The sequence below is a fragment of the Ovis aries genome, chromosome 1, assembly GCF_016772045.2.
Source record: "Ovis aries strain OAR_USU_Benz2616 breed Rambouillet chromosome 1, ARS-UI_Ramb_v3.0, whole genome shotgun sequence".
Taxonomy (NCBI): Eukaryota; Metazoa; Chordata; class Mammalia; order Artiodactyla; family Bovidae; genus Ovis; species Ovis aries.
In genome coordinates this window covers 100,091,950-100,110,059 of record NC_056054.1, presented here as the reverse complement: position 1 = coordinate 100,110,059, position 18,110 = coordinate 100,091,950, and the positions used below count along the sequence as shown (strand labels likewise).

General features: G+C 41.0%; 1 protein-coding gene across 1 annotated transcript in view; it reads left to right on the top strand.

The window, feature by feature from the left end:
• The first annotated feature begins 3,172 nt into the window (after positions 1-3,172).
• The window catches only part of OTUD7B (OTU deubiquitinase 7B), a 59,989-nt gene continuing 45,051 nt past the window's right edge, over positions 3,173-18,110 (top strand). Inside the window, exon 1 of the mRNA XM_012180358.3 lies at positions 3,173-3,447. The gene's annotated coding sequence lies outside the window, so the exon portion shown is untranslated. The remainder of the gene's footprint in view (positions 3,448-18,110) is intronic.

Below are 18,110 nucleotides of genomic sequence, written 5' to 3'. Positions count from 1 at the left end.
CAAACAATATATAGTTTTTTAAACTCCACATAACCACTGGCTAAATTATAGTGATAGTAGTGAAAAGGAAGTTATTTTGGTTTGGTTTTCTTTTCTACCACAAAACCATATAAATGCAAACAATTGCTGTTTTTTTTTCCTGGTTAGCTGCAAAATAGCTTTCTCTGAACATTTCCCTCTAGTCTATCCATTGGCCCCAAGTGTTGAAATAATCTCTCCTTTTAGTTCCTCTGCAGAAAAGGCAAAGCTCTTTTTTTCCTGTTCCTGCATAAAGTGGAGTGAAAGGTCTGGGAACTCCTAGGAGCAGCCCTTGAAGTGAAGCAGCTCAGTTGTGTCCAACTCTTTGCGACCCCATGGACTGTAGCCCACCAGGCTCCTCTGTCCGTGGGATTTTCCAGGCAAGAATACTGGAGTGGGTTGCCTTCTGCAGGGGGTCTTCCCAACCCAGGGATCGAACCCAGATCTCCCACATTGCGGGCAGACACTTTAACCTCTGAGCTATTTGGTAAGCTTGGGAACTCCTTGGAGCAGCCCTTAGAATCACTAAAATGAGTAAACAGAAACAAGCCTTTAGGGAGGAGAAGAACTTTGTACTGAATGACAGATAAGGGTGTGTGGCCCTGGGTACACAGGTAGGGCCTTTTCTGCTGTTTTTCTTACTTTTTTTCCTTACTATTCTTTGAACTGTCAGAAAAAATAACCACCTGTGTTCTGGCTGCTGACAATGACACCGGACATGTTTCAGAGAGTTTAGCATAGTGACAGCCTGAGTGACCACGCATCACTACAAAAGAGGTCCCCTGATCCTAGGCAGAGAAACTGACACACAGGAATAGGGAGTCACTTAATGGATCAGGGGTTGGCTGAGCTGGGACCAGAACCCAGGTGGCCTGGCTTCCAGCCCAGCTGACCACACTGCTACCCACACAGCCTGGGCTAACCCAAAACAAGCAGTCCATTGAGCAACTGCACAAACAACAATGAGTGATGGATGGTCAGAGCAAGAAACAGGCACAAAGCAACTGCAACTCCATCACTTCCTGGCCCCTAAACTTCCAGACAAGGCTGTAAAGTGTGGTCACTTAAATGAGTTTGACTAGCAACTTGGCCCAGCTTTCAAGTTTGGAAACTTTTCATAGACACTGCCAAAAGTAAAATTTGGCCTTGTACTGAGGGTGGAGCGTGACTTTGAACCTCATACCTGGTCCTAATAGTCTGTGGTAGTGGAGTCAAGACTAGAAAGACATAGTTAACAGATGGGCATAACCTGGTCCTGGGAGGGCCTTAGTGAAACAAGACAGCTTTAGATTTTTGAGACTCCTCATCTGTGGACCTTTCCTCCTACTTCAGATCTAGCTGGCAAAGGGGGTGGCTGTGACCTTAGTTTGGTCCCAGGCTCAAAATCTTCAAATCTAAACCTAGGGTATTACCAGGAGATATAGCTGTCCAGGAAGTTTCCTGTTTCAAGTGTCAATTTTATGGTCTTGAGTTGGATAATTCTCAAGTGTCTATGCTCCTCTCCTTCCCTTTAGAATCTGAGGACTTCAGAAAGTAGCCAGGGGATAGAAAAGTCGACTGTTTGTTTTTAAATAGGCCTAAAGTCCATTCTAAAGGAGATCAGTCCTGGGTGTTCTTTGGAAGGAATGATGCTAAAGCTGAAACTCCAGTACTTTGGTCACTTTATGGGAAGAGTTGACTCATTGGAAAAGACTGATGCTGGGAGGGATTGGGGGCAGGAGGAAAAGGGGACGACAGAGGATGAGATGGCTGGATGGCATCACTGACTCGATGGACGTGAGTTTGAGGGAACTCCGGGAGTTGGTGATGGACAGGGAGGCCTGGCGTGCTGCAATTCATGGGGTCGCAAAGAGTCAGACATGACCGAGCAACTGAACTGAACTGAACTGAACTGAAATGGGCACAACATTTTGAAAATGCAAACCAGTTGCCAGGATGTTAGGAATCTGAATTAAAATTCAGCATTTCTTTGGTCAGATTATAGTAGGGGGTGGCCCTATTTTGTGTTTGTCATAAAGAGATTGTTATTAAACAGCTCTTCTTATTTAAAACAGTCAACGTTTGTCTAATATTTTATTCACTCAACAAATGTGAAAGTCTGCTCTGTGCCAGGCAAGGCTTATGTTCTCATAGCCACAGGTCCTCCTACCTCACACAGCACTTAACGTGAGTTCTGCTTTATATAATATGGGCTTATCTGGTGGCTCAGATGGTAAAGAATCTGCCTGCAACTCGGTTCGATCCCTGGGTGGAGAAGATTCCCCTGGAGGAGGGGATGGCTACTCACTTGCCTGAAGCGTTCCATGGACAGAGGGACCTGGTGAGCTACAGTCCATGGCATTACAAAAAGCTGGACATCACTGAGCGACTAACACTTTCACTTTATCTGTTTTACCAAAGTGTAAGGCCCTTGATGCCTGGAATTATGTCTTATACGTTTTTGTGATCCCAATATCAATGAGCACAATGCCTTGTACACAGTAGGGACTCAATATTTGTGAATTGAACTATGCGATAGCATAGTTGTTGTTAAAAGGAGTTACCAAAAAAGCACAACATAACTTGTTTTGACTGCACTCTCTAAAGTAGATATAATTGTTGTGCAAGTAAATAAATATTGAGTGTTTATAGAGAAAAGCATGTTCACTACAGGAGTGAAGGAGAGAGAGTGCATAAATGGGTGGAGACTGATCTGGAAGAAGCGTTGTTATTTTTCCTCAGGTCAGTCCAGAATGATCGTGTAGGGTAACTAGAATTTCAGTCTTCTGGTTCTCAGAGAATTTTCATCCCTCTCACCTTTCTAGAACTACCCCGCCTCTTTCTGCTTCTTCCCAAAGGGCTGTGTCCAACTGACTACACCTCAAAGTCTCAAGAGTCCACCCAGTACCCACCTAGCTCCGGCTCAAGAACTCTCCAGACCAGGGACTTTAGGAACACCCGCCAGGAAAACACGGGTTCAGGAGCGGGGCAAGCACCAAACTGGTCACAGCGCGGGGAGCGGCGCTCAGGGCGGGGCTGTTACGGGGCGGGGCCGGGCCGGGCCGGGCCGGGCGGGGCGGGCGGGAGGAGGCTCGGGGGGCCGCTTGGGTGTCACCACCAACCAGCTCCGGCCGGAAACTGGCGCTTGTTTCCGGCCGGACGGCCGAAAACCACCGATCCTGAACCAGCAGCCCAGAGTCCGAGTGGCGACCGAGTGCGGAGCAGGCAAAAAGCCACTGGGGAAGCCAGTCCAGATCAGTCCTATCTGGCTCCAGCTCCTGATCCTGTGCGGAGCAGCAGCCGCGGTCTCAGTCTCAGCCAACGCCTCCGCCTCCATCGTCGACGGGGGAGGGGCCGGCCGGACCCCTGGGTCACAGCCGAGGAATGAGGAGAGGCAGCCGGGCCCCGCGCTCCGCCCCGGCCTAGGGCCTTGCCCCAGGAGCCGCGAGGGTAACGGAGCCCCCGCATTGTCACCCTCCCCCGTCTGTTCCCGCCCCTCCCGCCTCTTCAGACTCCCAAACTCTGACCCTCTGGTCGCCACTGTCCCTCTTCTCCTTTCTGATTGTGTTTCACGCGGAGCCGTCTCCTTTCGGCACCCCCTCCTCGCCCTGACTGCTCCTTGCTTGGTTCCAACCTTTCTCCCGTTACTCCTCCCTTTCACCTGCGTCCCACCTTCCCAGCCCCCCTTCCCCGTTCGTGGCCTCCCTTCCTCAACTGTGCTGGGCAGTTTGGACGGTTCTCCTTGTCAGCTAGACTTTCGGGGAGGGATGGTGGAATTTTAAGGTGGCTAGGAGTGCCGGCTACTACTCTCATAGTACGATAAAGTTCATTTTAAAGTCTCGAAAGTAAAATGAGCAGAAACCAAACTGTTCTGCCATATCGGTAGTTAAACTGAGGTGCGTCCAGTAATGGAGGAAGGGAGCGAAAAAGAAGTGTGTATACGAGAAAGAGAGTGATAGAGAGATAGATTGATTTTATGGCAGGCTTATGAACTTTGGAAAAAAAAAAAAGTTGCCATGAGCCGATGGAAACTTTAGAAGCTGATGATGAGTAAGCCGGGAGCTGCGTGATCTCACTCCTCTTCTCATAATTACTAGGTTAACGGTGTGGCTCCGGTCGGGATGGAATGGGATTTGTTTACTGGGCCGGCGTATTTTTAGCTTGTCAGCTCACAAGGACCAGCGCTCTGAGTCTCCCCCCTCTCTGTCTCTCTTCCTCTCTCTTTTTCTCACCCTTCTCTCTCTCTGTGTTTAGGTAGTCTCTGGAACCTAGGTGGCTTCTCTGGGCACAATAAATATAAAAATTAAACTAAAATAGATTTTATATAAGAGATTCTCCCCAACTCTTCAGGGAGTTTTCATGAATGCAAAGGCAAAAATTAGTTGACTTGTAGTTCATATATGTATAAATCCTTTTATAAAATCAGAAACGGGTAATTGTTTAGTCTTTGACTTATCGTACTGTATATTTAGATGTTAGAGGACGCTGGAACCCTTTGTCTTTCAACCTATTTCTAAAGTGAGAAAGGACAGAGGGAAGAAGTAGCAGGAAGGTGGGTCCATAAGGGTAGCTAGTCTTAAATCTTTTAAAAACATTTTTTATACTACTTAACTTTAAAAGAGAGAAGATTTCCTTCCTAATCAACGAGGTTGTATTCTTGACGGAGAAGACAGTAGGGACTTATGCTGGGTGGCTAGGGAGAATCAGACTTGTAATTAAACATTTGCTGTGCATAATTTACAAATGAATACATTATGGGCAAACAATTATACTCTTTGTCCTCATTGTTTTTCCCAGCCTTTCTTTTAAAGGTTAATAACCAACCTGCTGTGCTAGTCTATTGATATTTTGAAGGCTGGACAGAACTGTAAAGTAAATTGATGTTGTTCACGGGGAAGCCGAGTACCAGTCTGTTCTAATTTCCACTAGCTACCCGGCATGCCTCGGAGCACCTCCCTAAGTTGGTGGCCAGTTACTATGTACTTGGAGATTACAAATGAATACACGTATTAGGTCATGCTAGGAGTAATTGAGAAGTTAAACGTACTGAAAAGATTTTCCAAAACTGAAATAGATTCTTTTTCGATTTTTTCCATTTTGGATTATCAGCACCTTTCTACCGATAATCATCCATTAACATGAATGAATAGAATTGAACAGATACCCGCTTTGGACAGCATGCACTGAAGCAGGAAGGAAAGAAGGAAAATAGTTTCCAAACTACTGTCATTTTTGTTGTTGTTGTTGCCTACTTTGGCTTATCCCTTTCCTTTAATGTCAAAGACTTCCTTGTGAAAAAAAAGTAAACCTTTACCAAAGAAAGGTCTGTATACTGACTTGTATAAGGCAGGCTGACCAGTAATGGATGTTAATTATTGGTTGGACTTTGATGTAGTTATGTTGCCAGAAACTTGGAAATTTTCCTGACACTTTTTCCCCTTAATCTTTTTCTTTGGGGCTCCTATTGAAAATGTTTTAGTTTGGAGGGAATATCTAATTTTTCAAAATTACACACACTGTTCCAGAGTCTGTTGACTATCAATAATTGTTTTAATTTGTGAGTTAGTTGGTGTCATTATTAGTGATGATATCTAGCACATTCAGCTTATATCTGTATTTAGCAACTTGCCCCAGTTGAACTACTTGTATTATTCCCAGGGTTGGGGTTAGGGGTAGGGATTGAAATGGTGAATAAAATCCTATAATAAGTGTAGGGCAACCCAATAGCCCATCACTATTTTCAGTTCTCAGAAGGCTTTGTTTGGAATTTTGAGTTTCAGTATATGTTACTAAGTGAATTATGATGGAATAACTCAGTATTAAAAATAAGTTTTCAGGTTGTTATGGGGCCACTTGTTAAAGTTTTAGAGCTCCTGAATGTCTCAAGCATGCTAAGTATGCTGGAAGAGGACATTGTAAGGGAGCACTTTTTCTCCTTACCCCAGACACTCATCCCATCAGGGAAAAAAATCCTGAAACAATGCTTTGAAGTGTGACTTCAGTAGTATCTTTCCCATGCAAGCTTAGGAGCTGTGGAATGGCAGCCTGGAATCCACTCAGCAGCCCCTGATAAGTGAGATAATTAAAATCAGTATAACTAGAATATAGATGGTATAACTAGAATATAGATGCAGAACAGTTTTTTCATGAATGCCTGAAATTAGTTGATTTTTCAGTATGATAGAAGAAGGAAGTTGATTTTTTTAAAGTAATAAATCCTGACTGAATAATGATTGAACACTCCTATGGATAAGATAGTCTCCAAGCTCCAGTGACAGGCTTTGGGGAGATAGGAAAGATGTAATAAACAGGTGTTCTTGCCCTTGGGAGAAGGGTGATGTTGGGGAAGGCAGTATATAAATGAGAAGGCAGACTATAAGATTTAACATTTAGGAAAAAGCATGTAAACAAAACCACATTTAACGTGCTACAAATGGGATACGTGAAGACTAGAAAATTTTAAGTAAAGTGCAAATGAGGTAAATTAGAGAAGATTTGAATCAGGAAAATTTGAAATGGACTTGGGAGGTTATGGATTAGAGTCATAATGATGCGTGGGGTATGGAGTTAGGTGGATCTTGGTTCAAATCGTTCTACTGTGACCTTGGACAGTTTACTTCTCCATCTTTATTCATATAATATATGTGAGCACGTAAGTGAAATAGTTATTTTGTGTTGGGAGTAAAAGGAAATGGATCTTCTGGGCAGAAAGTATAGAATGTACAGTGTGCAGTTATGGTATGAATGACTAAGTTGTGTTTGTGGGGAGAATAAATAAGAATGACTAGAGAAAATGTGGGTTGTTCAAGTCATGGGTAGAGCAGGCGAGAGGGTGGAGGGGACTCAGAGGCCAGACTCTGTTGGGTGTTGATGAAAGGGTCAATAGAGTCATTGTAGGTCCTTGAACAAAGGATTGATTTAGTGAGAAGTAGTGAGCCCTCTGGTCCAGGAACTCAGGGACAAGGCATCAAGCACCAATACATTGTGACTCTCCTTCTTTTCTGGAATATCCAGGCCTAAAGAGATCAGCCAGGAGATGTAAGATTCCTTGTAGAAGTCTTTGTATTCACACACCTTACTCACTATTTTGAACTCTGCTTGTTACTGTCTCGCATTGTACCAGCCTGTGAGGCAGTCGTGCAGCTATGATTGGATTCTCTTCAAGCTTATGTTAAGGACAGTGTTAAGTGCGCTTGACTTTCAGTTATCTCTGCTATTGTAGGGAGCACTAGTTTATGTAATTCAGAGCTTAAGAAATTTCTTGTTTTAAAAATCATACTTATTTTAGTGTTTGGGGATCATACTGATGGAATGAATTTGCATTTCTATCTCTAAACCTGAATTACCTGATAGGAAAATATACTGATAGACAAGAACCATCAGTCTTGAATTCAAAATTTTGCCTCAGAAATCCATAAAATGAACAGTCCATATAAGGATAATTAAGACTGGGCTACACTGAGTCTGTTAATGAAGACCGATTTCTTTTCAAAATCTGTGTGGGTCCAATGTGGCCTCTCAGCTGTCTGCTTTATTCCTAAGAGCGATTGGTAGAAGATGCCTATGTTACATTCTGAATAAGTCTTTACTCACAATATCTGGAGGAGTCCTGTTGCATCATACTGCCTTATTGAAGATTAAGCTGGCCTTTTCAAAGGTTTTGAGCTTTGTAAAGGCTCTGCAGGTATTAGCTCCTTTGAAAATCTATTAGATTTTTCCTCCTGAAGTAAACTTGTTGAAAATATGGCCAATTTAAGAAAAAAAGAGAAAAAGGAAGACAACGTGTCCACGCTTAAGTAAACCAAAAAAAAAAAAAAAATCACCCAGTTCTTCCATCCTTGTTCTTTCATTTGACTTGTTTTCCTTCATCCTTGCCTACCCCAGCCTTCTCATAATCATTACCAAACTATGTGCTTGTGATGTCATGGGCACAGGATTATTATTTACCACTGAAGTCAGGAGATTGTATTTCTGAGCTAAAATTCAGAGGTGGAAAAATCAGGCATTTTCATTTATGCAGTTCAGGATTATTTGTAACTGTGTTTTTTAGAATTATGTCTTATACCTTAGACTATAAGAAATAGTTTTGCATAGGAGAGACCACTAAACTATTTTTTGTGACTTGCTGTTAATTTGGTTCTGTTAGGTGGTATGAAGAATCAGGAAAAATGACAATTTTTTGCCCTTGAGGAATTTACAGTCCAGTTGGGAGTAAGGGGAATAGGAAGAGGTGAATACCTACTGAGCCTCTTTATGCCAGAGAAAATTTTAAAATATGAAAGCATATTATCAATTGCATAATACAGATCTCAAACCATAAGTATTTGAGGAGAAGAATACTCAGGTAATTATGAGTGATATCACAGAGGAATTGTAGTTTACTCCAGATCTTTAGGAAATTGTATTAGGTGTAGGAAATGAAGATGAAGCAATTAACAAAAAAATAATTTCATTTTGGAGCTTGGAGAGATCAAGCAAAAACTTGGAAACAGGGATGTGTTTGGGATGTTCTTGGGGCAGTAATGAGACTGACCTGAGTTGCAGTGAATAGTCATAAAACAAAGATGGTTAGGTTGGTTTGGAGCTGTGTTTATAGAGGGTCTTAAAAGTCAGGCGTATAAGTTTAGATTTTAAATGATGGAAAACAGCTAACCACTGAGAATTTTTTATAGGATCATAAAATGATGATAACAGGAAATAGATTTGGCTTGGAAGGAAGGGAGGTGAGCACCTGGTGTGTATGAGGTGATGAGACCTGAGCTAGGGTTGTGGAGGGGAAAGAGTGAAAAAAAGATTGTGAAGGGAAAATTGAATTCAGTGAGGACTGGATGTGGAAGATGAAGGAGAGTGATCGATCAAACGTGACTATGGTGTTTTAAGCCTGGGTTTCTGAGACATTGACTGGAGTAAAGAAGTTGGGGAGGTTTCCTCATTTCTTAGGGAAATATGATGAGCTCAATTGGAAACGTTTTGGACTTAAAAAGTGGCAATGAAATGTCCAAATGAAAGCTGTTCCAGTTGTTAGAGATGAGCCTTAGCTGGTGGAGGTGGGGGTAAATAATGCTTGAAAGTATGGGTTTGGAGTTCATTAACATTGCTGTGATAGTTGTAGCCAAGAAATTGAATAAGCTCTCTGAAGACTAGAGTTTAGGGGAAGAGCAGAAGGCCACAGACAGTGGTACTGATAAGCACTACTGTTCTCTATTCAGGCCATCTTAATCGAGTTTTCCTTCTCCTTTCGTCTTTTCCATTCCTGTCTTCCCTACTCCATCAATCCTTTGAATGTGTCTTATCTTGTAAGCACTGTCTTAGGCACTGAGGAAACAGATAAATCAGACAAGGTCTCTGCCTACAGGAAGTTTATGGGTCTAGTGGGAGATAGATGTGTCAATATATAGATGAAGTGAAGTGTGATTGATGTTGTGAGAAAGGTATGTAGGGGGCAGTTCTGCCTTGGACGCTCAGAGGTTGGAAAGGGCCTCCCAGAAGAGATGATATTTGAGCTGAGTCTTGAAAGATGAGTTAAGGATGTACCCTACAGATTAGAGAGAGAAGTACACTCGAGGCCGAGAAAACAGCATGAATAAATGCTTAAAGGAACGAAACAGCCAGACTTCTTCAGGTAACTTTTAAGTAGTGATTAATATTATGGTTGGAGGACAGGGTTGGAGGTCAGGGATGATGCTGGAGAAGTAGGTAAGGCTGATCATGGACAGTTTTATCTTGTGCTGCATGAAATGATAAGCCATTTAAGGGTTTTTAAACATTGGGTGATAAAGTTTCATGTTCTAGAAAGATTATTTTGTCAGTGGTATAGAGAGAGTAGACTGGAGAGGAACAGAGCAAAAGACTTTTGAAATAACTTACTAATACATTTTTTGTTGAGTGATCATGTTTGTAGAAATAGAATCAGAGAACAAGAGGGACTGTTCCCCTTTCTTAGTCTCCCCCACTGATTTTCAGATGGAATACCTGAGATTTACTCTGGATCACAGAAGTAGTGAAGTGATGGCTTAGTCTGAAATTCAGTATTCGTGGCTGTAATGTAGTGGGTGATTAATAAATATTAGTTCACCTCTCTAATTCCCTCCCAAGTCCCATTGCAGTGTTTGTTCCATTCTGCCACACTGCATTGTGCTTGAAGACAGAAGGACTTCTGTCATTTCATTCCATCGTCCTTTATTCTAGTCGAGAGTGAGCAGTGGTATTTTCCCGGGTCTGACAGGAATATCTGCCCTGAGAGTGCCATGGGGATTTGGGGCTTTGGCCTGGGGCAGTTGGACACCCTGGAGTGGAGTGACTAGGATGTTAGAATTCTTCAGTGATTCAAGTGATTCAGATTTGGAGGGATGTCAAGGTATTTGTTTTATTGTGTGTGTGCAGATGTATGTATCTCTCCTGCTAAGTTCCCTTCTAGTTTTCTTTTAAACTTAGTTTTAAGCTGTATCAATGAAACTTTGGTAAAAGAAATGTTATGATAAATTGGGTACCAGCAAAAAGTATATATATAAAAAAAAGATGTATCATTATTCTTGGATTCTACCTCTCTCTTCCCCATGTTTTTAATGTCATTGGGTTTTTGTGAAGGTAAATATTTTGGGCTTAAAGTGCAATGTAAGAATTTGGATTTTGTGTTTTAAGTCTTTTTTTGCTGGAGAAGAACAGAATAGGATAGAGGACATCTTAGAGGTCCTTAGGTTCTCCTGGGGAAAGCTGGAACATGAGGGGACTGTGGAAGGATGGATATCTTCCATTGACAAGCCTTCATCAAAACTGATTTATGAGTTCCTTACTCTTTCCTCTGGGTTCTGTCAACATCTTCTCTAGAGAAAGGCCTTGGATTGGATAGTGTCCACTTTAGCAGAGCTGCCAATTCTTAATTCTTTCTCAAGTGGGCAAGGGTACATTTTGTTTTTGTTTGTGAGTGTTTGGGGGAGGGTTGGAGAGAGAGGAGGTACAGAATAGCTACTCATAGTGAGTCTTTATCTGAATTCCTATGTAACTGGAAGTTTCCTTGGCTTTGTTTTAGGACAGATGACTTGGTTACGCAGGCATTTAAGTTACGTGGGAAGGTGGTTCTCACTCCCTTCAGTTATCTGATCTAGGATGGCAATAAATACTTTTTCTTGTCCATATTTGTCAGCCTCCGCCCACTGCCCCCCCCACCTCCCACCCCCCGACTTTGCTCTCAGTGCTTTTTGTGCACACTGGGTAAGGGATATGAAGGATCCTCTTCAGCCTAAAATGGAGCTTGTCAAGTGTTCTCTTGAAGTTTAGGGGAACCTAAGCCAGCTCCTGATTACTCTTGTGTTAATGACTCCCCTATTCTTCCAGTCTCTGGGCCCTTTCTTAATTTGAACATTTTGAATAATAAGATATTTTAAATATTTTGGAACATTCAGGGGAAAAAACCCTAATGTAACTTTGAGCCCACAACCCAGATTTAGTGGATATTAACATTTTGCAGGTTTATTTTAGATTTCTCACTGTCTTTAAGATAAAAACTGTTAAGTATTAGATATAGCCAAAGTCCTACTCTGCATCCTTATCCCCTTCTTCTTTCCTGAGAAATGAATACTGGCCTAAATTGGTATGTATCATTGCATGTTTTATACTTTAAAAAAACTGTGTAATGTAGGCGCAAGCAACATATAGTTTTATTTTGAAATCAAAAGTGAAAATCAGAATCATACTGCAGGTATTTTTTGCAACCCTGTCTCTCAGTGCTGTTTTTCAGAATTATTTACATGTAGATCTAGTTCATTTAATCACCTGATCTTTACGCCTATTTCCTCCACTGCCCTCCTCACTTGTCTTGTGAAATAGTCCTACCATCAAAGTCCCAGTTTAAACCCTATCTTCCATGAAAACCTTCCTGATTTTTTCCTCCTCCTGCAAGCTGTGATCTTTCCTGTTTCTGAAGCCGCCTATCATTTTATTGATGCTGATCTGGTCGTAGTTGTGTATTTTTGTATTTTAGTTTATTTATGGCCTTGGCTTGCCTCTTTTATATTGTGAGCTCCTTGAAAGCAGATAAGTAATTTCTTTTATCTTTGTATCCCTCATGGCACTTGCCACAGTAACAAAAACATATTAGGTATTTAGTCACTATTAGTGACTAAATGGTTAATTAATGAATAAAACAATAAAAACAGTCCTCTGAGTTGGTGAGCTGGGTAATTATGAGCAGTATAGTGTGGCCTTTATGAAAAATAAAGCTTATAAAGAAACATTCAGCACTGTAAATTATATAAAAATGTACATAAATGTTGAGTGCATTCAAGACTGACTTCCTGTAGGAGATGAGAGCAAATATTCCTGAGAAGTGAAATGAGAATTGATTGGTGATATCATCCCAATGAGGAAACTCCTGGGAATTGATCCTGATGGCATTTGAGGCAGTGTACTTCTGTGGCCAGACTCATTTCACTAGCTATCAAATTCTGCTATTGTCATCAAGGCCTTGACACCTTCGCTGGAGATTTACATTGGTGGTGAGAAAAAGCAGCCTATCTGTTCGCTTAATAAATACTGCTGAGAAACAAGAATTCTTTGGCCTCTAAAAAAGAAGGCCTAATAAATGTACACATTTGTGTGTATATGTAATATACTTTTAACAGCACCATTTTTATCGATGAGACCAGATTGTATCTCAGCAAAATATTCTTAAGCTTTTATTCTGGAATGTGTAGTACCAACATAACATTGTTTAGGCCTCACCAAAGCCCTTCCCTCCCCTGCCAGAAAGAAATTAAATGTTAAGTTGAACTGTAATGAAATTGCAATTTTATAGATAAAATAAGTCCTATATCACCAATGGTTATTCTTTAAACTTATGTTTAGGTTGTTATGTTTAATGGTTATTGTGTTAAATGGTAATTGCTTAAGCTTGTATTTAATGGTCATTGCTTAAACTGTGGTTAAACTTAATAGGTCAGGTCTGATTTCCTGTTGGGGTTCTGAAGAACATTATCACAGACCTTTTTGAAGTGAATAATTCCAACTCTATTTATAATTCTAAAATGCACTTCTGAACTTTGCAACAGATTTTCTTTTTGTAGTTATCTTTAGCTCCAATTTTTGATAAAACGTTCTTATTTCTCAGCAGACATTTAGTATATTGGGGAAGGTTGTGGGGGAGTGTGTGAGGGTTTTAGGGCATACAACCTCATCTCAGGAAAATGAGCCTGAGATGAAAATTCTTGCTGTCAGTAGCTGTAATACATGTAATTGATTGAGTTGATTTTAATGAGCTTACGACGTTTGAGTAAATGACTCCCCCACGATCATTTCCTGCCACCCTCTTATGTCTCTTCTCTAGTCTTGATAAGGGAGATCTGGGGTGGTAGGGAAAACCAGGGAAGAGAAAATTTCTTGTCACCATTGACTTTATCTGGAGACTTAGCAGGGAAGAGTATAAGAGCCCTAGCTCCTGGCACCAGATTCCTACCTGTGGTTCCCCCAACAGTTCTTAGGTTAAAAGGGAAGAGGAATGCGGATGTCAGGGTAAAGAGCAAAGAAACAGTGTAGATAGTGGGAGTTAACAGATATCATAGAATTAGAAATGGGGGAAAAGGGATGTGCGTACAGATTTAAAGAGGTTCTGTTTCCTCCTGTCATTCCAAACCTGGCTTAGAATTCTTTATAAACCTTGTGCCTTAACTATACCAAAGGTGTATCGAGGAGGCCACACCAGCTTTGAAAGTATCATCTTGTGTTCTAAAATCATTCTTTGAAAAGTCAGGTCATTTTAAATGAGGTGGTCTACTAGCGCCATTTGAATCATTAATAACTGACTTCAAAGGAAAAGAATTCATCTAAGGCTTTAGAACTAGTCAGTCTTGTTATTTACATGAGGATAGTCCCATGTGAGGAACTGAGGCAAGATAATGGGAATATATAATAATGCTAACAAAAATATTTTAGATAGTATGCTCTCATTTCTTGTAAAAACTTTCCTGCTCTTTTAAGTTCCTTTGTGAGTATTTGCTTTCATCATTGAACTGGGAGCTCACCTGGCTGAGTGCTTAGACTCTTCACTTTCTGAAAATTTCCCTTAGTACTAGGGGCAAGATTATCTAATATGAGGAATACTTGGTCCCTGTTTACTGACCTGGGATAAAGACTTCCCAGACTCCTCAAAATTCTGAAAATAGAATTTGAGAGTTAGGCTTAAGATTTGCTGCATCCTAACTTCTTTGGCTGCCTAAAGTAAATTCCCAGCTATTTGATGCAAGGTTGCCTTTCATTTTAATGTTAAGTTCCTTCTGTCACACATCTCTGTAATTTTTTATAGTATTCTAGTTCATTATGGAAATTAAGATTGAAAAAAGTCATCTGTGCAGACTTCCCTTGATGTTTGCTTCCTGGCTGAGATGATAAATTCCTTTTTACTGAACACGTGTTGTGTACTGGAATTTGGACAAGATGCTCTAAGGAGATGCCAAGGTTATGTTACCTACTAAATAAACTAAACAAGTATTAGGAGAATTGGCTCCTTGGGAATTTATATTCTGGGTTAAAATAGGATACACACACACAGACACACATTTTTAGAAGAAAGAAAAACAGACTGTGTAGTATTATGTGTAATCTCACATAGTATTTTAGAATGGAAAAGGGATTTACATATTGTCATCATTTTCTGGGCGAGGGAAATGAGGCCCAGAATATTTAAATGACTTGTTCAAGGTAGTTACCCTCACCAACAAACATTTTATTGGATATCTGCCCTCTGAAAAGTTAGGTCTCAGGTATGGAAAGATTAAAATCCTCAAGAACTTAATAATTAGTTATGAAGGCTGAATGTTTGCATAAAAAGATAACTAGTAGTACAAAGTCATGGGTATTAAGTGTCAATACCCATGACATTACATGTACTCTCCAACCCCCAGCTTTGAAGATAAAATAGTCCTTCCCCCTGCTTGTAGGTAGATTGCTTTGGTTACAAACTGTAGGTGAAGTAGCCTCAAAGGCTGCATTAGTCTTTTTAGGGTAAAGGGATAGAGATATATAGTTATACAGAAGTTTAGAGAGAGTGGATAGGGAACATTTGGATCCTTAGGATAATGTAGGCCTCGGAGAAGAGAGAAGACTGAATAAGTGGAGAGGGGAACATTCAAGGAATGAGAGCAGGGAGCTGAGCCTGTCTTGAGGGGGCAGAACAAGTAGACGCAGTGTTTCATTTAGGAGAGCAATGAGATTAATAAAGTTGGAGAGTTAGATGAACTGGGGAGGACCTTAAATTCCATGTAGAGGATTTCAGTTTATCTTTACAACGAAAAGTCCTTGAGCAGGGAATTGTATATGTAAATTAGTATTTTCAGAAAATTGTTTCAGCCATGTGGTGTGAAATGGAAGGAGAGAGAGCAGTTAGAAGACTGTTAAATTCTGGGAAAGGAGTCTTTACAGGGATGATGGGAATGGAGAAAGGGGAGAGATTCAAGTGATTTGAAGAAAACTAAACAGCATTTGGTAACTGCTTTTATAGGAAAGGGATAGATAACAATGCACCTGTTTTTAATCTGGGTTATAGCAATAGGGGAGCTGGGTTTGCATGGTTTCTAATACATTTATTCTCCAAAGGAATGCCTCGGTGGAAAAAAGCACAGAGTCTAGCCCAACATTCAGATCATACTGAGTACAGAGTTTAAGTGACTTGGTTTGCATGCCTCGTAAGTAGTGGAACTTGGTGTAGAGCCCATGCTTTTGACTGTTGTCCAGTGCTATTTATATTATATACAGCTTAGGAGGAGGTGGGTCAAGTGGTTAAAACACAGAGCCTGGAAGTGAAATGGGAAGTTGAAGACCACATTATGATGAGGTTTAACCACAAGCCGTTTCAGTTCTACATAGGTTTTCCTTGTATTTAGGCTCTAAATGTGTATAGTTCTCTCAGGCTCACAGTGTTACAATGACCTGGGTTTCTTAGAACCATCTTCTGAGTTTCACTTCCTCACAGTCAAGGAAAAAAATTTCCTTTAGATTTTGGACTTAATTGCATATACTCTCTGACCCCCAATTTTTGAAGATAAAATAGTCCTTTCCCCTGCTTGTAGGTAGGTTGCTTTGCTTACAAACTATAGATGAAGTAACCTCAGAGGCCACCTTAGTCTTTTTGGAGTAAAGGGAGGAGGAGAGCTTTGGACCTGAATCTTTCAGGCTTATTTACTCTGTCAGCAGTTACGAACAGTTTCCTTACACAGATCTTATTACCTAAAAAGGGCTGTAAATTGTATGGATCAATATGGTATTTTTGCTAATGGTATGTTTTTAGAGGATCAAATGGCCTTGTGAAAAATCATCTATATTTTGTTTTTAAATATGTAGTCAGGTATATTTAAGGTATGACTCTTTCTTACACCTTTGTTTCCTTTCCTTTTCTTTCCCCTTCTACCAGACTTTTATCAGATGTGGTAACAGATACCTGCAGACTCAAAATAGCATTTTCTGGATCAGCTAACACTTTACTTTATCTGCTGTAAGGGTCTGGCACTGTTATATAATTTCATTAGCCAAGATTAAATATTTCTAGATTTTATGCTAAGTCCCTACTAGCCACTGTATTCCAACGTTTGGCTTCTACAGTTCTTATCCTATCTTAATCCTTGCCATGACTCTTCTTTTATAACTTTTTTTGGGTATGTCATTTTAATTATTTATTATTTAGGCTGTACTGGGTCTTTGTTGCGGAGAGCAGGGTCTACTAGCTGCGGGGCGCAGGCTTCTCACTGCGGTGGCTTCTCTTGTTGCAGAGCACGGGCTCTAGGGCCTGCAGGCTTCGAAAGCTGTGGCTCCCAGGCTCTAGAGCACAGGCTCAGTAGTTGTGCTGCATGGGCTTGGTTGCTCCACAGCACGTGGGATTTTCCTGCATCGGGATCTGTCTTGTATTCTACATTGGCAGGCAGATTACTGAGCCCTTCTTTTGTTAAAAAAAAAAAAAGGAAGCCCTTCTTTTATAACTTTTGCCCTGGCTAGGGAATAAAGGGGAGAAAACTTTACTATTCAATAGTGAAGACCCTAGGCTGAGTTATACTAAGGGCTTTATATAATCACCTCATTTATTACTAATAACAGCTCCATAGGTTAGATGTTCTTATACCTGCTTGCAGATAATTCATCCAGAGTATTTATTACTATGTCAATATTAATTCACCAGGATATGTTGGCACAGTTTAAGGTGCTGAGAGATATCACAGTGAATATCAGATAAGGTTCCTGCTAAGGCATAGATAAGTTAAATAACTTGTGCAAGGTGCCATATCAAGAAGGTGGCAGAGCTAGGATTTAAATATAGATCTGATGGATTCCAAAGGGAGTGTCTGCAACAGTTTTTATAATATGCTTCCATTTACATATACTACATGTTCTCTGTAATTGCTGATATCAAGTTGTAAAAATAGGTGAGTTCCCCCAGTATTTCTTTTTTAAGGGTTCTTGATGAGTCCAAGAAAGAAATATGCCTTGGGGCTGGCAAGAACAGCTGCACAATTATTTTCCTCTCTTCCCCCCTCTTCTCCCCACTCTGAACCCACTCATCAGTTCAGTTCAGTCGCTCAGTTGTGTCCGACTCTTTGTGACCCCATGAATCGCAACACACCAGCCCTCCCTGTCCATCACCAACTCCCGGAGTTCACTCAAACTCACGTCCATCGAGTCAGTGATGCCATCCAGCCATCTCATCCTCAGTTGTCCCCTTCTTCTCCTGCCCCCGATCCCTCCCAGCATCAAAGTCTTTTCCAATGAGTCAACTCTTCGCATGAGGTGGCCAAAGTACTGGAGTTTCAGCTTTAGCATCATTCCTTCCAGAGAAATCCCAGGGCTGATCTTCAGAATGGACTGGTTGGATCTCCTTGCAGTCCAAGGGACTCTCAAGAGTCTTCTCCAACACCACAGTTCAAACACATCAATTCTTCGGTGCTCAGTCTGAACCCACTCATACCTGGGTATAAACTGGACAGCCTGACCTGCTTTGGCATTTGGATGTGTTTGTGCTTTGAGGACTAGGAGAGTTGTTTCTTTGACTTCATTGCCCATTTGCAAGTTCTTTCTTGTAGCACAATGATGAGTAATATGTTGTTAACATTGTAATGTGGTCATGCCAGTTGGATTTT